Raw genomic sequence first — 23,596 nt, forward strand, 5'->3', positions numbered from 1 at the left:
CCAATATAAGACAGAGTTGAAGACCCACCTCTTTAAAAAACACTACATCACAGTGCATTAACCATCCATGGCTGTTTCCTCTCCTCTCATTAACTGACTTCATGCTGACTTTGACCATGTACAGCTCTCCACTGCCTTTTTGTTATGATAGCTTTATAGAAATACTATATATATATATATATATATATATATATATATATATATATATATATATATAGTAAGTGAATAAACACTTTATTGCAAATTTGAAGATGGTCTCTCCACACGTTGTTACAGTCCGAAAGCCTACGCGTTTCAGAGCTGTGCGTTCCTCCTTCTTGGGCTTGGTGATGAAATGAGGGATCAGCTGGCGTCGATGAAGTTTGTTATTCGCTTCGACTTTAGTAGTGAGCGAATCCATTTCCGCTTTAGTTGTGCAGTGTTCCATGGTATTGGTAGTTCTCTTCTGCCATATTTACACCCACAGTGCAGCAGAGGCGATTTTTGGGAAGAATGTGAACACGACGGCTTCGGTCGTGGAAGTGGCACCACCAGAAACAAAAGGCAAGAGCCAATAAAGTATGGGGCCGTGAAGACAGGAAGTGTCCTTGTTTTAACCGGCGCAGCAGGGGCATTTCACTAATGAAGAGGTCATCTCTAATCTGGGATCTCATTAACATTAAACATTGAGCAAGGGAAAAAATAGTTTTCAAAATGCTTCCAGTAGTCATTTTGAGAGAAATACTGTAATGAGTATGTTGTGATTGAGTCAGGTACAAGTGATGAGTTTCCGGTAGCTTTATTTAGATGGTACAATAGACCAGATCTAGACCATATCAAGACCCCACCAGGAGCAGCCAGCATGCTGCTCAGCCCAGCCAACTGTGAAGATTTGACTCCTAACATTCTGTAGAATGACTTCACAGCAAGGTTCCACAGAGAGCAAGAATAACATTGGAGTCAAGATACAGCATATCCCTCTTTCTTCTATATATAAATGAAACAACAAGAAAGAAGAACCAACGATGAGGAGAAACGGAGGAAATTAGAAACAAGTAACCATAGAAAGAAGAGAGCATCAGAAAAGGAATAGAGAAGCAAAGAATAGAGGCAAACCAAGATATAAGAACCAGAGAGGCAAACCAAGATATAAGAACCGTCCTCCCTTCTGTACATACCAGAAAAAAAGACAAAATAACATTGTCAGAGAAAAGAAGAAAGAAGAAAAAGAACCACGAATAACTGCCCCAAAACATACCCACCTGCCAGAACAGGAATGTAAGAAGGCAGAAGAGGAATGAAACAAGAAAACTAAGGAGTACAGAAAATGAAAAACACAGAGAAAAGAAACACAGGAGAAAACCCGAGGAAAGCTAAGAATCCCTACGAGATACCAGAAGAAGACATCACCAAGAGAACAGAAATGAAGAAAGAAAACAAGGAAGATGAGGAAAAGTATAAGAATAATCCTCACCCAAGAGAAACACCATGATCAATACAAAATTAAAAATATAATGTAAAGATAACAATGTAGATAGCTCAATTATATAACAACATACCGATATGCAAGGTTCAGGAGGACTATAAACCGAAAACAAACACTTAAACGATAAGGAATAGACAGGAACCCATATAATAATGCAGAGAGGTTGAGTGATGTCAAGAAACAAATATGGATAGGGACACATATTATAATGCGAAAAGGACTCAAACCCTTGCATAGCTCCCAGGAGGAAGACAGAATAAAGTTGGGCACATGTGAGACGTGTACGAAGCAAACAGATTGGATAGGAACCCATATAATAATGCGAACAGGACTGAAACTCTTGCATAAGGACGCACCTCGTGGAGAGGTACAGACAATGTGCACTGAACGAATGGAATAAAACTCATGCGAGACCTCAATTGGAGGTAAAAACTTGTGCACAAGTAGTGCACTGTAGCAACGTGACTGGAACCTGTGCGACACCTCGTGTGGAGGAAAAAAGCGTTGTGCACTGTGCGAGGTAACTTTATACTTAGAGTAAAGACATCCTCGCATAGAGGCAAAAACGTTGTGTGCTCCAGTGATGTGTAAAAATGGGACAAAAACCGTGATTCTGTGATGTACATCACTAAGACAAAATGTGCTGTATATGTGACATTAGACACTAAACTGGACAGGTTTAAGATACCGTAACCCAACTGGTTCCGTAAATGGGAAATGCATTAAAAGCAAAAATAGTAGTATGCATCCCTTAGGTAAGGGAACCTAAACAGTAGAATACAAACGCATATAAGGAAAAACATGACATTTTTTTACATAGATTCCAAGCAAAGCAAAATTCTGCATACATATGACACGATTAGTAAAACCCACTAACCAGGCTGGTGAGCGATACCTCACCAGAGAGTAGCGCGAGTGGTGGCACACTGGGCACATCCCCAACTTGTGCGCCCAACAGCAACCTGTAATGTAAAGGCAAACCAAGCTGTAAACTTGGCAACTACAATAGGTGAAACGACCACAAGAGTAGACTAATGCCGGGCAGCTAGACAGGTAGCAACTCAGCAAACCAAAATGTAAAGAAGCAGAGTCAAGGCAGCGGAAATCTTCACACTTCAGACTTATAACAAGGATCTGCAGATGACATCCAAAATAACTACAAAGTCAGTGTAGCCTTACCGGACCATTAAGATGAAAAACGGAGCATCGGAGAAAAGCAGCAAACATTGTGGCTGTACTCGAAAAGCAGAGGCTGCCAGTGCCAGGTGCCAGTAGTTTCCACCCCAGACAGGCGGAAGTGGTTGTAAGTTCCTCAACAATCTCAAGAAAACTTCATTGAGACGCCATATTAAATAGACGTGGTTGGCAAATTGTAGCGTACAACAGCATCCTGTGCCAACTCCAACCGGACACAGCGCAGTAGACCTGCCGTTCTCGCGCTGATGTAATTATTCCCCCATCAATTCCTCCCTTACCACTCACCAGGCATGCGATAGACACATGTAATAAGCCTATCACAGAACCACTCCCTTGCCACTCACCTACTCACCTGGTATGCGATAGACACATGCAATAAACCTACCACGACCTCACAAAATTGTCCCATTCGCATGTAGTGAACACACTGCGCCGTGGCTGCTCAACACAGGTTGCGTGACACTTCCCTCACAGGAATGATCTAGTAACACCTTAAGAGCATGGAATGATTCCGAACTTAGAATAATTCTAGTGTTACACGGAAGGTTAACTCTTTGTTATATGTTCCCCTTGTCTATGTTCTTACAGGCTTTATTTCAGGCAGACAATGGTTGTCCTGATGATGATCCTCTACCTCTGACTGGATCGAAACGCCGTCGACATGATATGTGGGCTTAACACTAGTTCACTATTATGTGCCTTAATTTGTTTTGTTCCCCACATATGTGAAGCAAGTGCATTGTAGAGTTTCTCCTTCTTGCTCCACTTTTTTACATGCCTGAAACACCCTATATGTTTGTATTGTTTTAATGTATGTATAGCATTGTGGATACAGGATTGTGTCCCACTGTTTTACTGTTTTCTTCATATTTAATATACTTAGCTATTGAATAAATTATAAGTCCGGCTGGACTTTTCTGTGGTCATTATAGTGCACAGTGTTGCCTATAATTATTGTAACCGTCAATTTCTTTGTCAAGGACCATTGTCTTCTTTGCAACTCCAAGATGGCGGCACGCTACATCACGCCGTGCCGAGAGGCTCACGGCACGTCCGTGCAAGCAGGGAACACCAAACAGCATGTCGCAGGGAAGACGGAGGACGTCACAGGCACGGTGGAGAAGGTGGAGGTAAGCGCGCGCTCTGCACCAGGCGCGCAAGACATTCTTTGAAACACAACACACCGGTTGGTAAAACCGAGGTTCTATATGTCTCAGAGGGGCACCAACAATCAGGGACAAAGAGAGGCCTCACCTCTCAATAGTGAATGTACTTTGTAGAAGGTTTCCAGCGCCGCCACATGTGGAATAGATGCAAGTTGCGAGCACACTTTAATCAGTGTGTACAAGTACTGTTCGAGTAAACAGATTCCTGTACAGCTCGGAATTCGTGTGGCACAATGAACACTCTGACAGTCATCACTTCTCCCTTTGATGTCTTGGTGAACGTGAAATTAAACTGGTTTGCGCCGGACAGAAGCACAAGAGTGCGCACGGGAGACACAAATTCAGGCAGACTAATTACGTAGATCGTCAAGGCAGTTTAACATTGTAGAATGTGAGAGTCACTGTGTATATATTAAAATTGTCCCGAACGAAATTGAACGTGTGTGAGAAGTTGGCCTGATATGTAGTGTTTCCAATTCTGGAACCACTGGGTATCAGTCCAAACAAACCCCAAAGATGTCAGGTTGTAAGTCAACCTTGTAGACAAGCTATCCTAGTGGTAGCATGGACTAAGCAGCCTTAAAGGCTTAACTTAAGAGGTCGTGTTAAGCGAGCTGTTTTACCACATACAATCCTGTAATCAAATGAAAGGACACCACACAAGTATATATTTATAAAAATATATGTATTTATTTCTAAATTACTCCCCAGTACTCTTTATGAGGAAAGGGGCACAAGCGTTAAATCAAAAGCACAGTAAAACATATAAAGTTGCACAATTATGGATGAGGGCGGGTGGCCACTCAAACCATATACTAAAAAAATGGTATAAGGAACACTTATCGAACAATGGTTAGGCCTAGGGCCTAGAGATTCGCTGGGAGCAGTCGGGACTAGCAATGATGAAGTCGGGAGTAGCCCACAGGAGACGGGTGCAGCACGGAAAGTGCGGCGCGCACCAATGTAAAGTCAATGGTGCGTAAAAGTTGGATAAAGTGAATTAAATGATACTTCCGCTGAACCTAGGAACACAAAACTTTAGACACAGACCCTAGAGGTGTGTACCAGTGTAAGGACACCGGCGTTGCAAAGTTACCTCACCCACAGGCCGTGGGTGCACAGGGTCGAAGTGGCGTCGGGTTCTGTCACGCAGGTTCTTGGTGCTTGAAGCTGTTGCAGCTGCAGGCGCTGTGAAGCAGGAGTGTCCGGTGCGATCCAAGGGTGGATCGAAGTAGAAAAGTACCTGAAAGCAGAGGGGACAGAGTCTGGGTCACTCAGCAGTGACCAGGGTGGAACCAGGACGGAACCAGGCAATGTCGGGCGCAATCAGGCGGTTGTCGATAGGCTTCTCTCCGCTGTCACGTGGGCTCTGGGGCATCTGCGACGTCCAGGAGCAGGTCACGATCTGTCCCACGTAGGCTCTCGCCGTCAGCACCGTCGGCTTCAAGATTGCAGCAAACAGCACTTGGCAAAAGCAATCCACGCAGAACCGGGAGATTGCTTATCACTCGAACCAGGAGGGTCAGAGTGGGTGCTCCTTTTCACAGGAGCTGGTGCAGATCTGGAGCAACCAGAAAAGCAAGTCGTATTTCAAGTTTCGTCGGCACAGGGGCCACAAGCCAGCTGGCAAGTGACCGGGCCAACGCGTCGAGCGCACACAAGCAGAAGGGCCCCACGCAGCACTCGTCGAGTGTGGAGGGGTGAGCTTTGGTGCAAGTGGAGCTCGGGGCTGGGGCTTCTCAAATCCCGGTGTACAGCTTCGAGGGTCACTCGTGGGCTGCACGGTCAGCGTCTCGTGGCCTTTTCAAGATGGCGTGCCCCACGCTTCCGGTCGCCTCCACGGGTCTCAGCTCTGCAGGGACTGTGGATCGGGCAGGTAGAAGGCAGGCAAGCTTGATCTCGTCGATCTCTGTCGCTCGAGTTCCGGCGGGAACTGCAACAAAGCAAGGGTCGAGGGCTGGATGGTGCCTGTTTGCACAGGGTGGTCACTCCTTGACCACAAGGGAGATTCTTCAGTCTTCTCACGTCGTGTAGAAAGTCGAAGGGTCCAGATTTCGTTTCTTATGTTTCTTCAGGATGATCTGATCCGTTGGGACTGCTCCCCCTCTTATTCGAATCTAGGGGGTTGGACATCCTGCTAGGTCCCCTCCTATGGGTGGGACCCAGGAAGGGGGTGGTTACACCCCTTTCCTTTGATCCTGGCCGCGCTGGGACAGGGGCTGGGAGGCCCCAGAACCGGTTTGGCCGGATCCTGCAAGGGGCAGCCTTGTGCTCCCCAGGCAGTGTCTGGTTTCTTTGAAACCTCCCTACTCCAATCCACTATCTCCTGTCTGGGGTGGTTTGACACCGCCCTGTGACAGGAAACTCTTTGTCCAGGCCTCCTCTGCCGGGTTTCGGTCAGCAGCAGGAGGCCAGACCCGTGTCTGTGGCAGGGGCATCCATTTTGTGGATCTGAGGCTCATTTTAAATCAACCGCGTTTCAGTAAAGTAACATGTCTTCTCCCTCTAGAAGGGTGGAATGCTACCCCCGTCGCCAGAACTGGCGAGGGGGTAGTATTCCAATTCGTATGACACCTTACATGACATGTTTTGATAAAGCCAAACCAAAGTTGCTATATAACCGCGAGGATTATAAGGCGCTTAAGAGTATATGGTATGGCATTATCCCGGATCAGCTTAGGGAGTTGTTCCCGACAGCTGCAGACAGGCTCAGCTCATGCCAGAGCTCCATCTCACATAAAACCACGCACTCTGCCTCCAGGATTGATGAGGCCTTCCATAGGAGTGACTCACAGGCTATATATGTGTCCAGATATAGGTTTAGATATAGGTATACTATATCTAAGCAAGGGGTGATTACACCCACTTGCCCCAGCTGAGTGATCAGCCAGTTGTGTCAATTTAAGAACCAGCCAGGGGTGGCAAAAGCTATGCTTCAGCCCCTGGTAGGCCTTGGTGGCACCTATGCCCTGAGCACCTATAGTGCATGGTACAGGGGCTGACAAGGAGTCCATTTCCAATTGTGGTATGTACCTATAGCACATGTATTATAAATTTAGAGAGAGAACAGCAGGCTGGGGGTCTGATTAGCAGGCCCACAGCCTCAGTAAGTCGAAAACCAGTGAAGCAAAAAGCAAAAATTGGGGTGACCATAGGATAGCAGACCCTACTCTCCTACATAACCCCCCCCCCCAAACGCAGGGACATTAAACTTAACCTTGACCAGATAAGTCTTCATGTTCTAAGTGGAAGTACCTGGAGAGACCATCTGCATTACCATGGTCATTCCCGGGGCGGTGCTCCACTGTAAAGTCCATCCCCTGTAGGGAAATGGACCACCTGAGCAGTTTGGGATTTTCACCCTTCATCTGATTTAGCCACAAGAGGGGCTTATGGTCTGTCTGAATTAGGAAGTGAGTACCAAACAAGTATGGCCTCAACTTCTTCAGGGCCCAAACCACAGCAAAGGCCTCCCTCTCAATAGCTGACCAACGTTTCTCCCTGGGGGTCAGCCTTCTGCTAATAAAAGCGATGGGCTGGTCTTGACCATCTTGATTAAGTTGTGAAAGCACAGCTCCCACCCCCAACTCAGAAGCATCTGTCTGTACAATGAACTGTTTGGAGTAGTCAGGACTCTTCAGGATAGGTGCAGAGCACATGGCCTTCTTCAGGTCATCAAATGCCTTTTGACAGCTAACTGTCCACTGAACCTTTTTGGGCATCTTCTTGGATGTCAAGTCATTCAATGGTGTCACAATGGACCCATAGTTCTTTACAAATTTTCTGTAATACCCAGTCAGGCCCAAGAAGGCTCTGACTTGTGTCTGGGTAGTTGGAGGAGCCCAGTCCTGTATGGTCTGGATCTTGCTCTCCAGTGGTTGAACTTGACCCCCACCTACTAGGTGGCCCAAGTACACAACCTTGCTCTGCCCTATCTGGCACTTAGTAGCCTTGATAGTCAGGCCTGCCTTTTGCAGGGCCTCCAGAACCTTCTTCAGGTGGATCAGGTGATCCTCCCAGGTGGAGCTAAAGACAGCAATATCATCTAGATATGCTGCACAAAAGTCATCCAACCCAGCAAGGACTTGGTTCACCAACCTTTGGAAAGTGGCAGGTGCATTCTTCAAGCCAAAGGGCATTACCACAAACTGATAATGTCCACTAGGGGTCGAAAATGCTGTTTTGGCTTTTGACTCCTCAGCTAGTCTGATTTGCCAGTAGCCAGCTGTCAAATCAAATGTGCTCAGAAACTTGGCAGAAGCCAATTTATCAATGAGCTCATCTGCTCTTGGAATGGGATGAGCATCTGTCCTAGTGACAGCATTGAGACCTATGTAGTCCACACAAAACCTCATCTCTCTCTTCCCATCTTTGGTATGAGGTTTTGGCACAAGGACCACTGGGCTAGCCCATGGGCTCTCTGATGGCTCAATCACTCCAAGCTCCAACATCTTTTGCACCTCAGCCTTTATACAATCCCTGACATGGTCAGGTTGCCTGTAGATCTTATTCTTCACAGGCAGATTGTCACCAGTGTCCACCTCATGGGTGCACCAGTTAGTCTGACTGGGTGTGAGTGAAAACAATTGTCTGTGGGCCTGCAACACCTGTCTGCAGTCCACCTGTTGCTGCTCAGTGAGGCTGCCTGCCAAGGCTACTCCATCAACTGAACCATCATCAGGGTTCTGGGAAAGCAGGTCTGGGAGAGGGTCACTCTCTTCCTCCTGTTCCCCATCTGTGGCCATGAGGAGACTCATGTCCTCCCTGTCAACAAATGCTTTCAATCTGTTTACATGGAGCACCCTGTGGGGGCTCCTAGGGGTACCAAAGTCAACCAAGTAGGTGACTTCTCCCTTCTTTTCAATGATAGGGTAGGGTCCAGTCCATTTGTCCTGGAGAGCTGCTGGCCCCACTGGGTCCAACACCCACACCTTCTGTCCTGGCTGGAACTCAACCATGACAGCCTTTTGGTCATGCCAGGCTTTCTGTAATTCCTGACTTGCCTCAAGGTTTTTGGATGCTCTCTCCATGTATTCAGCCATCCTGGAGCGGAGGCCAAGTACATAGTCCACAATGTCTAGTTTAGGCTTTTTGAGAGGTAACTCCCATCCTTCCTTCACCAAACTCAATGGACCTCTTACAGGGTGGCCAAACAAAAGTTCAAAAGGGCTGTAGCCAACCCCCTTCTGTGGGACCTCTCTGTAAGCAAAGAGCAAGCAGGGTAAAAGGATGTCCCATTTCCGCCTGAGCTTCTCTGGTAAACCTTTTATCATTCCCTTTAGGGTCTTGTTGAACCTTTCCACAAGCCCATTGCACTGTGGATGGTAGGGTGTGGTAAACTTGTAGTTTACTCCACACTCTTTCCACATTGCTTTTAAGTATCCAGACATAAAGTTAGTACCTCTGTCTGAAAGAACCTCCTTTGGAAAGCCCACTCTTGAGAAAACTGCAATGAGGGCTTTTGCCACCACAGGAGCTGTGGTGGTCCTCAGGGGAATTGCCTCTGGGTACCTGGTGGCATGATCCACTACCACCAGTATAAATCTGTGCCCAGATGCTGTTTGAGGATCCATGGGACCCACAATGTCTATTCCAACTCTTTCAAAGGGTACCCCCACCACAGGTAGTGGTATCAGGGGGGCCTTTGTTGTGCCACCTGACTTACCACTGGCTTGGCAAGTGACACAGGAGCGACAAAACTCCTTGACATTTTCTGACATGTGAGGCCAGTGAAAGTGTGGAACAAGCCTGTCCCAAGTCTTATTCTGGCCTAAGTGTCCTGCAAGGGGAATATCATGGGCCAAGGTAAGAAGGAAGCCCCTAAACTTCAAAGGTATGACCAACCTCCTGGTTGTGCCAGGCTTGGGGTCTCTAGCCTCTGAATAAAGGAGCCCTTCATCCCAATACACCTTATGGGTACCTTGAGCATTCCCTGCAGCCTCAGCAGCAGCTTGCTGTCTGAGGGGTTCAAGTGAAGGGCAATCTAATTGAGCCTGCCCCAGGTCTGCCCTTGAGGGTCCCCCTGTCCCCAGAAACTCAACCTGTTCAGGTTCAAGCTCATCTGAGACAGTCTCCTCTTGGACTGCAGAATCAGTTTCCTGTGAAACTTGATCCTCAACCTGGGGCAAGTGGGAAGGCACAGCCTTAACCCTCTTGCTCCTCCTCTTGGGTTGTGGTTGGTCTATTGTTTCAAGATCCACCACTGGTTCAGGAAGGCACTTCTTAGCCTGAGACCTTGTCACTGCAAGGACATGAGCTGAAATCCCTAGCATTTCTGCATGAGTCCTGTACTCCACTTCTGACCAAACTGAGCTTTCAAGATCATTGCCTAACAGACAGTCTACTGGGAGGTCTGCACTCACAACAACTTTCTTTAGGCCATCTACCCCTCCCCAGGAGAAGTTCACAACAGCCACACTATGGGAAGTAGTGGAGTTGCTTGCATTGGTCACTAGGTAACTTTCACCTAGTACAATCTGTCCAGGATCCACAAAGCCAGGTGTCACCATTGTGACACTGGCACAAGTGTCCCTGTAGGCCTGAGCCAGTTTCTCATTAATTAAGGGAGTCTGCCTATATTTGCCCAGGTTACTGGGGCTTACTGCAGTGGGCAAAGATAAGTCCACATCATATAGGAGAACTGCCTGTGTGGGGATTCTGACTAGGCCAGATTCCACCTCAGTACCCAGGGTCAACCCTACTAAACCCTTTGGCTGTGTACCACCACTGTTAACTGTACTAGGGGGTGCAGGTGCTTTAGGAGCTGCAGTGGTGGGGACTGGATTTTTCTTAGTGCATTCACTGCCCCAGTGTGAAACTGATTTGCAGGTATTACACCAAGGTTTCTTTGGGCCATCATTCTTCTTTTTCTTGTTTCCATTTTGGGAACCCCCCTCCTTATTGCTAGTTTGGGGGCCTGAAGACTTCTGGTCCTTTTCTTTATCTTTCTGATTCCCACCCTTCTGGTCTGTTTTCTTCTGGTCACCTTGGTTCTGGTTTTTCTGCTTAATCCTTGTTCTGACCCATTTGTCTGCCTTCTTTCCCAATTCTTGGGGAGAGGTCAAATCAGAGTCAACAAGGTATTGATGCAACAGCTGGTTCTGACAGTTATTAAGGATCTGTTCTCTCATCATAAGATTGTACAATCCTGTATAGTCTGAAACTTTACTTCCCTGCAGCCAACCCTCCAGAGCCTTAGTGGCACAATCTACAAAATCAGTCCAGTCCTGAGTCTGTGCTTTTTGGGTGTCTCTGAACAACAACCTGTATTGCTCAGTGGTTAGGCCAAACCCTTCAATAAGAGCACTCTTCAGAACAGAGTAGTTTTTGGCATCCTCAGGTCTAACAGTGAGGAGCCTGTCCCTCCCTTTCTCAGAAAAGGAGTACCATAAAATTGCTGCCCACTGATCCTCAGGGACCTGCTGTACCATGCAGGCCCTCTCAAGAGCAGTCATCCATTTGTGGATATCATCCCCTTCCTTGTAGGGGGGCACAATTTTTGTCAGGTTTCTATTGTCATAGGCCCTGTCTTTAGGAACTTTGCTGCCACCAGTGGCATCTAAGCCACACAATTTTCTTTCTCTTGCTAAAGCAAGTTTAGCTTGAGCCAAGGCTACCTCTTCCCTTTCTATTTGGAGTTGGACAGCCCTCATCCTGGCCCTATGCTCTTTTCTCTGGGAGGAAGTCATCCCTCTTTGAGATTCTCTTGAGGCACTAGAAAGGTGAGAGTCCCTTGATAGAGATCTCTCCCTCCTATTACCTGGGAGAATGTGGTTATGAGATCTGGGGAGGTGCTGGCCCTCTCCATTCCCATGTAGGTCCAAGTTGGCCTGGTTAAGCCTGGCAACCTGTACCTGGTTTCCCCTCTGATCCTGATCTTCAGGCTCTTCTACATCAGAGCCTTCCTCTTCCTCTTCCTCCTCCTCTTCTTCTGGAAGATTCTCATTCTCAGGGGAGTTTATCCCTTCACCTGATTCTAAGGGAGCCTGACTCACCTTATCTAGGTCATCCTTTTCTAGGAGAGCTATTAGGGAAGGAATGGTAGGGCCTCTGCCCTTTTTTAGCCCCCTGGCTGTGCACAAGGCACTCAGGTCTTTGTGGCTAAGGTTGTCATATCTGGATGTTGTCCCTATAGGATCAACTTCTACAGGAGCAGAGCCTGAGGGTCTACCTGTATCAGACATGACTGCTAGTGAGGTGTAAGTGGTGCACTTACCTACACTAAGTGGTTTCCTACTGTACCTTGCTAGTGAGTTGTAGTCAGGGTGTGCTAATCCCTTTAATCTACAACTACTAAGTTCAGTAGAACTTAATATGCTAAGCTTTTGATTTATATGTACCTAGAGGTACTTGATGTGATCTTTCAATTTGATAAAGATTGCAATGGTAAAACAAACAGCAAGCTCAAATCCGCACCGCTGCACACCAATGTGAGAAGTTGGCCTGATATGTAGTGTTTCCAATTCTGGAACCACTGGGTATCAGTCCAAACAAACCCCAAAGATGTCAGGTTGTAAGTCAACCTTGTAGACAAGCTATCCTAGTGGTAGCATGGACTAAGCAGCCTTAAAGGCTTAACTTAAGAGGTCGTGTTAAGCGAGCTGTTTTACCACATACAATCCTGTAATCAAATGAAAGGACACCACACAAGTATATATTTATAAAAATATATGTATTTATTTCTAAATTACTCCCCAGTACTCTTTATGAGGAAAGGGGCACAAGCGTTAAATCAAAAGCACAGTAAAACATATAAAGTTGCACAATTATGGATGAGGGCGGGTGGCCACTCAAACCATATACTAAAAAAATGGTATAAGGAACACTTATCGAACAATGGTTAGGCCTAGGGCCTAGAGATTCGCTGGGAGCAGTCGGGACTAGCAATGATGAAGTCGGGAGTAGCCCACAGGAGACGGGTGCAGCACGGAAAGTGCGGCGCGCACCAATGTAAAGTCAATGGTGCGTAAAAGTTGGATAAAGTGAATTAAATGATACTTCCGCTGAACCTAGGAACACAAAACTTTAGACACAGACCCTAGAGGTGTGTACCAGTGTAAGGACACCGGCGTTGCAAAGTTACCTCACCCACAGGCCGTGGGTGCACAGGGTCGAAGTGGCGTCGGGTTCTGTCACGCAGGTTCTTGGTGCTTGAAGCTGTTGCAGCTGCAGGCGCTGTGAAGCAGGAGTGTCCGGTGCGATCCAAGGGTGGATCGAAGTAGAAAAGTACCTGAAAGCAGAGGGGACAGAGTCTGGGTCACTCAGCAGTGACCAGGGTGGAACCAGGACGGAACCAGGCAATGTCGGGCGCAATCAGGCGGTTGTCGATAGGCTTCTCTCCGCTGTCACGTGGGCTCTGGGGCATCTGCGACGTCCAGGAGCAGGTCACGATCTGTCCCACGTAGGCTCTCGCCGTCAGCACCGTCGGCTTCAAGATTGCAGCAAACAGCACTTGGCAAAAGCAATCCACGCAGAACCGGGAGATTGCTTATCACTCGAACCAGGAGGGTCAGAGTGGGTGCTCCTTTTCACAGGAGCTGGTGCAGATCTGGAGCAACCAGAAAAGCAAGTCGTATTTCAAGTTTCGTCGGCACAGGGGCCACAAGCCAGCTGGCAAGTGACCGGGCCAACGCGTCGAGCGCACACAAGCAGAAGGGCCCCACGCAGCACTCGTCGAGTGTGGAGGGGTGAGCTTTGGTGCAAGTGGAGCTCGGGGCTGGGGCTTCTCAAACCCCGGTGTACAGCTTCGAGGGTCACTCGTGGGCTGCACGGTCAGCGTCTCGTGGCCTTTTCAAGATGGCGTGCCCCACGCTTCCGGTCGCCTCCACGGGTCTCAGCTCTGCAGGGACTGTGGATCGGGCAGGTAGAAGGCAGGCAAGCTTGATCTCGTCGATCTCTGTCGCTCGAGTTCCGGCGGGAACTGCAACAAAGCAAGGGTCGAGGGCTGGATGGTGCCTGTTTGCACAGGGTGGTCACTCCTTGACCACAAGGGAGATTCTTCAGTCTTCTCACGTCGTGTAGAAAGTCGAAGGGTCCAGATTTCGTTTCTTATGTTTCTTCAGGATGATCTGATCCGTTGGGACTGCTCCCCCTCTTATTCGAATCTAGGGGGTTGGACATCCTGCTAGGTCCCCTCCTATGGGTGGGACCCAGGAAGGGGGTGGTTACACCCCTTTCCTTTGATCCTGGCCGCGCTGGGACAGGGGCTGGGAGGCCCCAGAACCGGTTTGGCCGGATCCTGCAAGGGGCAGCCTTGTGCTCCCCAGGCAGTGTCTGGTTTCTTTGAAACCTCCCTACTCCAATCCACTATCTCCTGTCTGGGGTGGTTTCACACCGCCCTGTGACAGGAAACTCTTTGTCCAGGCCTCCTCTGCCGGGTTTCGGTCAGCAGCAGGAGGCCAGACCCGTGTCTGTGGCAGGGGCATCCATTTTGTGGATCTGAGGCTCATTTTAAATCAACCGCGTTTCAGTAAAGTAACATGTCTTCTCCCTCTAGAAGGGTGGAATGCTACCCCCGTCGCCAGAACTGGCGAGGGGGTAGTATTCCAATTCGTATGACACCTTACACGACATGTTTTGATAAAGCCAAACCAAAGTTGCTATATAACCGCGAGGATTATAAGGCGCTTAAGAGTATATGGTATGGCATTATCCCGGATCAGCTTAGGGAGTTGTTCCCGACAGCTGCAGACAGGCTCAGCTCATGCCAGAGCTCCATCTCACATAAAACCACGCACTCTGCCTCCAGGATTGATGAGGCCTTCCATAGGAGTGACTCACAGGCTATATATGTGTCCAGATATAGGTTTAGATATAGGTATACTATATCTAAGCAAGGGGTGATTACACCCACTTGCCCCAGCTGAGTGATCAGCCAGTTGTGTCAATTTAAGAACCAGCCAGGGGTGGCAAAAGCTATGCTTCAGCCCCTGGTAGGCCTTGGTGGCACCTATGCCCTGAGCACCTATAGTGCATGGTACAGGGGCTGACAAGGAGTCCATTTCCAATTGTGGTATGTACCTATAGCACATGTATTATAAATTTAGAGAGAGAACAGCAGGCTGGGGGTCTGATTAGCAGGCCCACAGCCTCAGTAAGTCGAAAACCAGTGAAGCAAAAAGCAAAAATTGGGGTGACCATAGGATAGCAGACCCTACTCTCCTACAACGTGTGAGACAGAATCTCACTACGCACAGGAAACACAAATTCAGGCAGTCCATTCAGGCAGTCCAATTACCTTGCTGTTGAGACGCTGAAGAGACAGCATGTATTGACTTGAGCAGCCGCTGAAGCGGACGCTGTAGGGACAGCAGGAACAAACTTGAGCAGCAGTTGAAACAGACACTATAGGGACAGCAGGAACAGACTTGGGCTGCGTAGCAGTGACACTTTGGTAGCACACTTCTTCCCCAGACAGTGCGTACGTTGATATGTGGTAATTGAACACAATAGATTAGGCTTACCCTCACTGAAGGCACAGCAGAAACGTGTAGAGAAAATGGGGAGTAGACACCCAAAACTGATGTTGCTTGAGGTTTTTGAAGAGGTAACAGACGCAGGTTCTCTTCAGGATCGTCGCCAAAAACTTGTAGTGATTGAGTCAGGTACAAGTGATGAGTTTCAGGTAGCTTTATTCAAGATGGTAAAATAGACCAGATCTAGACCATATCAAGACCCCAGCAGGAGCAGCCAGCATGCGGCTCAGCCCAGCCAACTGTGAAGATTTGACTCCGAACGTTCTGTAGAATGACATCACAGCAAGGTTCCACAGAGAGCAAGAACAACATTGGAGTCAAGATACAACAAAGTACATAATTCTAGAGTGGGGCATTGGTAAAATAAAATATATTTTGGCACACACTCCACTCTATTAGTTTAAAAGTAAATCAAGTACAATTCTAGCTCTATTCATCAAAGGATCCTTTGGTAGGATCTTTATATGCAAATCAGCTTTCTGTAAAGCATTGAAAATTAATCAGGCATACCCTGATCCAAAATCATTTTATAATTATTACTCTTCCTTTTGGCTCACCCAATAAGACATAACCTTCCTCCATCCTCATTAGCTATACATTCATTAAAATATTGGCATCAAGATTAATTATGGATATTGGCTTATGTTTCTAGCAAAATATGGTATCTTTGTGTAGAACAGCAAATTATTGTTTGCGTTATAGGTATGGAGATACACCACGAGTAGCTCTACTCGGACAAACGGCCAATATTTGGAACCCCTTTTCCGGTTTCATCTCAGCCAAAATCTTTAGGCAGAATGATATCAAATTGATCACCAGCATTTTGCCCTATTCCCTTTTGCTCCAAGTCAAATCAATCTGTATCGGTCATGGTTGTAGTATCAATAATGGAGAGTTGTTCAAAACCCCTTGAAAGAAATGACCACCGACAAGTCCAGCTAACTCTGCCTCAGCTGGAGATCTGAATGGGACAAATTATGTGTTTATTTAGCAGTTTTATATAGCACAAACCAGACCTAAAATGTTGCCATACCACTTTATAAAGTTAAAACAAAAAAAGTTGGGTACAGAACAAAACACTGACATCAACATAAACCACTAATAAATATTGGCAAACAGCGCCAGTGACAAAGTATACGTAAGTAAGGTAGAGAGGGTCACAATGGCACAACTGTTTCTGAAGAAAAGGCCGCTGTCCTATTCACCTTACCCCTATGTATACATTTAAAGCGTTCTCTCAAGAACCTCTGGATTATCCTTTCTATGAGTGGGAAATAAACCTAAACACTATTCAAAGAAGCACTCGGATATCAAGTCACTCTGCTGTAACTCTGTTGTGCTACAACACTTACTGAATCGACTTTGAGGCAATTTGTGAAAAACACTGACCTTAAAATAATTAAGAACTGTAATCTATATACTCATTCACACCAGGCAAGTCACAAGAACTTCGACACTCTTGCTTTCGTGGGAAAGACATTTAAGGCTTCAACTGGATCAAACGGGAATCAACACATCCAGGCCTGTCTGGAACTTCTTACCTGCCTACAGCTGTGCGCTCTGTATTCTGGCAGCATGCCGGATCATTTCTCCCCGATAACTGCTGTAAAGGAAACATGCACATTAATAAAAGCTTTAGCAGTGTGCATGTTTTACTAGTCATATTCTTTTTCTCTAGCAGATTAACTCTTGTGGTAAAAAAAATGGGAAAATTCGTAGACCTAGCAAACAATAAAAAGAAGCACATGGTATTGTTTTAAAGTGCGCATTCCTTACAATCAAAATTGGTTCTGCGTTATGAATAACATTTAACTGCGATATACCAAACCATGCTATTTCAGATGATTTAAAATTACAAACCTTGGGGGGGGGGGGGATACTTAAGAGGTGTGAAGAACTTCCCTTAATAACAAAATACGTTGCACAGACGCTTTATTAAAAACACCTGTCCACACATGTCCTCCATCACAAGTTGTTTTGTGCTTCCTGAAAGTACGTTTGCCATTCAATCTTATCACTGTATCGAACAGACAGGAACACAAATTAACAATACCACAATACTCAAATTACACAAAACTACACCAAGGTGTATCCGTCGTAAAGAAATTCCCCTTCCAAAGTACTACCAACCACTTCTTCGGAACGTGATGACCTTGAACCATCTGATATTCAATCTTGTCAGTAGACATAGTATCATCCAAGATACAGGTATCTCCAATCCCATAAACTGGTTAGACGCCTCCTGGCCGTCATTCCTCTATAAACACTCTAATCTTACCTAATATATTCCAAGTGTAGAAAACATCTAAGGACTCAATGGGCTTTTCAAAGAAACTGAAGATATGTTATTAGTTTCATCTACTGATTTACTCCAACAGTGATCTTTATTTAATTGTTCCTTTCCTGTTTTTGCGTAGCGCTGAGAACATGCCTTCTCTGTTCCTTTACAGCGCATTCGGTCGATTGTGTCAGATAGGAGCTCTGAAAGACCATCTGTCAACTAATACAGGGGTCCCCCGCCTGAGTCACTTCTGTCCTGCTGCTCTCTGACCTGGACAGTCCATTTCTCAGGTGTAGATCATGTCAGATAAATGATGCTGCCTTGTTCGATGAATTTTCTGGTCTGATGCAGTTAACCCTCCAATGGGGAAGAGACGGTAGGGAGGAAGTTGTCAGGCTAACTATCCATCTTAGCGGCCTGTTTGAAAGGCCCTGCCTAAGCGCTTTCTGAAAACTCTGAAAGTTTGTTTGTGTTTTAAGTGAAAGTCGAATTCAGATCAGATACTGCTTCTCTTAGACCAATCTAAGATTTCCCCCAATAAATACCGCATCAAGGAGATATTGAAACATTGATCTAACAGGACTCCCAATGTTGCATTGAAATGCAGAAAACCTATGCTAAAAAACGTACAATTTAAGAAAATACAACACACATTCATACAGCTACATCCACAAGCATGCCCACAGGTAATACAAAATATATCCAAATCCGACACTATGAGTTATTAAAATTCTAAAGCAATTATAATTTGGGTAATATTTTAGAATATAAACCAAGGCAAGATTTCTATAAAAGTTTGTAAATATTCTAAATATACCAATGTAGTTTCGTATGTGGCTCTGGAAGTATACCCACTAAGTATTAACTATACTTTGCATTCCAAGGGCTTTAACGCATCTGTTATACATCAGTAATTTAAAAAACTTGACAGAGGTATTGAACTTTATAATGTTCAAATGTACACCGTTTTACCGTAGTATTGTCTCTGTTTCGTTCAACAAATTTTGATGAAAAATAAGTTGTTGTTGTGGCATCGTCAGGAGTGCAATATCTGTTTTTATTGTTTTTGACATCAAAGGAATGATGCGACCTCAACTTCTGCTTCTCCACCTTTCATTGCTTTTCAAGCGTCCAGAGTGTGCATGGACACAACTTTGTTAAGGGCTGCTCACAGCAAATTAAGCACTTCCTCTGCAGGTTTTACATTTTATTTAATTTCTCTCCGCCTATTATATTCAAATTATGTTAAAGACTTTGTCGCAGTTCACTTCATAGTTGCTTTAACTTCCTGTTAAATCTCAGCTATTACCCACACCTACTGTTCCTAATATATCACAAGGGTGGATGGTTTTGTTGGCTCTCAGTTATCTCCTCTTGATTGAATAGTGTTTCTCCCTATTTCTGTGGTTGCCCCAAACAAGAGCCTTTTGGTCTCACAGGTGTAAAAAATGGTTGGCTTTCATCCTTCCACTAATGATGCTGCCTAGGTCATTCAGGAAACTACTTTTCCTTTTATTTATTTGTATTTTCAGCACCACATGGGAGTGCATGTTTTCTTTCTCTTTCCCCTGTGTGCAGCTTCCCCCATCACTTCCGCTCATTAACCACGAGCTCTCCTTATTGCTTCTCTCCACTTGTCTGTTGCTCCTTCTACCCCTTCTCATGATTTCATTTTATATGTTTTTAGCTCACCCCACTCCTCTGTTGCTCCCCCGTATCTCTACCCGCTTTAGCACCACTTACCCCGCATTCTTTTCCTCCCAGACGTTCCTCTCGAGTTTTTATGGTTTTAAGTTACTCCTTAAATAAAAATACAGTGCATAGTGTCGGCCTGGCGCGGGGCAGTGGGCTGGTGTGCAAAAATGGAGGAGCCCATTTAGACAGCGAGAGGTGAGCCCCCCACACACAAGAGGATTTAGGGGGAAACTGTGGGGTAATTATGGGTTGGAATGATTCACTTGTCAAAAATGTATGTACCTGTAATTTTTGAGGGGTCATGGACCACTTGCACTGTGTGGTTTATGGTTTTCTATAATAAAATTAATAAACATTTGCTTATTAAAAAAATACAGTGCTTATGTTTCACCCTAAAAGGAGGGCGGATGTCATTGCCACAACAGACAAGATGAAGTAAAAACTATCTTCCTCTGCTTCAGAAAAGGTCTCTAAACGGTGCTCTTCGGGCCACAGCTCTTCGTTGCCCATTTCTGGGTCCATGTAGCCCCGGATCTTCATGTACCAGAGGTTTACCCCATCCCCGGTCGCATTCAATGCTCAACAATGACCCCATAGCTATCTGTCCCTTCCCTGATAACTACAACTCGGCCAGTCCCCCAGCCATTTCTAATGATCCCCCCATTCTGAAACGCATTTACATATGTATTCACTGAGTTATATCTCGCTTGCATGCACACCGAGATGTTGTTTGTGGAGGGTGATGCACGGTTTAGGAGCTGACCAGAAGTGATACGTGGTGCAATTTCTTTTGGTAACGAAATTAAACCATTTCTCTGTTTTTCTTGGATCATCTATTTTGATTTTTCGAGAATACGTTCTGATAAGTAAAACTCCATGCTGCCTTGTCTGAGGTACCACTTGTAGTAATCTGCTCAGTTTAGAGGCTGTCCCTGCAGTTGGTCTTCTTTTCCTTTCTCGTGCTGTCTCAAGGTACAACGTGGAAGGTTTATTTAGGGCGTTATTTTTTTGTATCTTCTTTCCCCATCATTTTTGTGGCTGTTATTTGATGTTAAAGGAAATATCCAACAAACAAAAAATGCATGTAAGACAAAGTCTCTGTTTGTAAGATATTCAACCTTTTATCTGTAAGCACCTCTTTTGTATATGAAGTTAAATATTAAGTCACAAATTCCAGTTAACAAAAGTACAAAAATAAACATTGGCTAAGTAAATAGGTTTCGCAACCAAGACCTACCGGCTTTGCAAATGCCTCCTTGGTTTATTACTACACGATAAACAATCACTTCATTTGTTTTGATTTTATTGATCTCTCGCCTCTTCATTCCTTCTCCTTAGCTGCGAGATCCCGTAGGTTGCTGTTTCGGAATCTTGTGCTGGCTTTGCTTTTTAATTTATGCATTTGTCCTTGCAATGCTTTATGCTTCCTCTGTCCTCTGAAGGGTGCCGCCCCTGCTGCCCATTCCCCTACAACTAGTAATTAGAAGTCCTGCGCGCAGGTCGACGTATTTGTGTCAAATGTTGCTGGCACATGACTTAGGTACCCCCTCCTATGGATGTTTTTCATCTCATTTTTTTCCATCCCTTAATGTTGCAAATATTTCGGGACCTTGGCTGGACGAGCGGTAGGACGACAAGTCAGAGCGAGCAACTTTAATTTTTATGCTGATTTTGTGTTTATGGATTTATTGTGTGTTTTTATTTTGTTGTTTTATTTTCTCGCCATGCTTTTATCCAGGTGTGAGACCTTTTAGGACATCACCGGCAGTGCTTATTTTTCATGTGTTCAAAGATCTGAGGGTTAATGGCCCCTTCTTTCATCTGGGACAGTCATTTTTGAGAGGCCTCAAAGTGCATCCGTGTAGCAGGAGAACCCATGGCAAGCACACTAAGTATGTGTGGGGTTACTGATTGCGAGGCTTTCCCAAATCCTTGCTATGGCCGTCACTTTTCTGTCGAAGCTTCGGTGCTGCTTGGTATGATCATACTTTCTGTTGATGCTCAGCAGTGACCCCTACACTTGACCAGCTGTGGCTCTTCCTCGTAGACTGCTGCTTGACATTTAAGGACTGGCTATTGCCAAGCATGCTGCACCTTAACCTCAACCCGATGGTACTTAACACTTAAAAAATGTTCAGCTATGCTCATCAATCACAGATCCAGGGTTAGATGGCAGAAAGCCAGAAACTTCTTGTTGTAAGCTGTACATGAAGCTTTAAGACGTCTTGTGCTTTGTCATTACCTTTGTTGTCCATTTCACCTATAGAATCACTTGCATGACGCCACTCAAGAGTTGTGCGACTGTTTTTGGCATTATTTGCAAGTTTGATCACCACTACATAGAAAATTATTTTGAAGCCAACATCAGATCTACCTCCTCAAGTGATACCAAATCTCATTAAAACAGGTTAAGAAACGTGTCCGTCAGCAACTGAAAATGTACTGAGGTTTATTAAAACCAGTAAATGTGCAGGGTCAGTAATAGACACAGGTCCACCATCAATCTTTTCCAGAATTTCCTGGCGATCATCAAGTTTTCTCGCCTCATTTGGCAATGATTAACTCTGCACCATGATTACGCACTAATAGTTAATGCTTCCTTTTTTTTTTACTTATAAAGGCAAATTTCAGAATCCAACAATTTCACACAATCACATGAGGGAGCCATTAGGACTCAACTGCAGCCTTATCTAAAAAAATCAGATTTTAAAATACCTTTAAGCAAGTTGTAGGCCTTAGAGTTACACAAATACAGCTTTCTTAATCACCCTGAGAGTAGGCGCGGGTCAGGAGAAAAAAACAGCTAAATTCCATTTGTCTTCAACTATCTGTTCTTGCAGGTTCATATAGCGTGAACTTGGCTCAAGGGCACTGGAGCACTTTACATGAGAACCAGACGTTTATTATACACGAGAACCACATGTTACAGTTTTTTATGCACTGCAGAATAAGTGATTTATCCAGAATCCCAGGATGTTGAGCCGAGTAGGGGAGTCAAACCTGGTTCTGTAGTTCAGCGCATTTAGGCGCTCTGCAGATTCTTCCCTCCAGCCACACATCAGTAGTGATCAGTAGGAATCTTCTGAAAACCATCCCTGCAGAGAGTGCAGTGTGTGGGAGCAGCCCTGCAACCTGGTGTGAAGAATGGAGATCATAGCTCTCCGATCATCCAATCTCTCCACGGATTGCAGAATACATAGTTTCAGGATACTGTGCATATGTTGCCATGTATTCTATTAAACGTAACACAATGTCCCCACGTTAACAGTGAGATCTCAAAAATTACAACATTCCAAGTAAATGGGTGGGATAAAAGTGCTTTTGAGCATTTGTGGTTTTATGACCATTTTTAGTGTGATAATCAGGAATAAATAAGCCTTTAGAAAGACCCCAAAAAAAAGACTATTCCATTTTAAATGGACTCCATCATACACGGATTCCCGAGTAAAGTGCTAAGAGACTACAGGACTACATGCACAAGATCACATTTTGCTTTGTTCGCTCTCCTATATCTTTTTCTACATAGCTACATAGCTATACAATGTTCTTTGTCAGCTGCTTTTTTAGTTGTATGCATTCTGGTGCATCATTCCCTCAGTTTATTGCTTAGCTTTTTATTTCTTTTAATTAATGCTTTCAACTCTCGGATTATGGTTTCAGGCGCCCGCTGATGTGGATTTCATGGCACCCAGGTAGTACTGACGTGATGGCTCTGCCCCACTCCAATTTCCAGGACTCATTTGTCTGTCAGAGTGAGCGACGGTCAGCCTGACAAACACTCATCACATCAAGTTCAGACAGCTAAATGCATTACATGTGCTAATGAGCAGGAATAATGTAGCCATGGTTTGACAGCTTAAGATCTCACAGGCCCAAGGGTAGTGACATCATCAGTGACACAAAGCCCTAAGAAGATCCTCCGATGACGAGGGGAATTGCACTGCCAGATCATCATGCTTACAAACCCTGCCGGGTCATCATGCTTCCATACGCTGCCGGAACATTGTGTTTCCATACCCGGCCGGGTCATCATGCTTCCAGCACCCCTCCGGGTCATCATGCTTCCAGCACCCCGCCGGGTCATCATGCTTCCAGCACCCCGCCGGGTCATCATGCTTCCAGCACCCCGCCGGGTCATCATGCTTCAGGGGACTATTTACCTGCAATTGTTACTCGCATTATACATCATTGTGATTGTGACTGCCCCGTTTACTAAGCAATATTGACTTTCGTGCTTGTAAAATGGATGTTAGCTTATGAAGTCTTCTCATCTGACCACATTTCGACAACATCTTAAATTCGCCTTGAAAAAGGCTAG

General features: G+C 45.5%; 1 protein-coding gene across 2 annotated transcripts in view; it reads right to left on the reverse strand.

Annotated features, from left to right (window-relative positions):
• LIFR (LIF receptor subunit alpha) overlaps positions 1 to 23,596 on the reverse strand; it is a 611,573-nt gene that overhangs the window by 412,926 nt on the left and 175,051 nt on the right. For both annotated transcript variants that reach the window (XM_086960553.1, XM_086960554.1), the window contains exon 2: positions 16,844 to 16,905. The gene's annotated coding sequence lies outside the window, so the exon portion shown is untranslated. The remainder of the gene's footprint in view (positions 1 to 16,843; positions 16,906 to 23,596) is intronic.

This window comes from Lissotriton vulgaris, chromosome 3_1, assembly GCF_964263255.1.
Source record: "Lissotriton vulgaris chromosome 3_1, aLisVul1.2, whole genome shotgun sequence".
NCBI lineage: Eukaryota > Metazoa > Chordata > Amphibia > Caudata > Salamandridae > Lissotriton > Lissotriton vulgaris.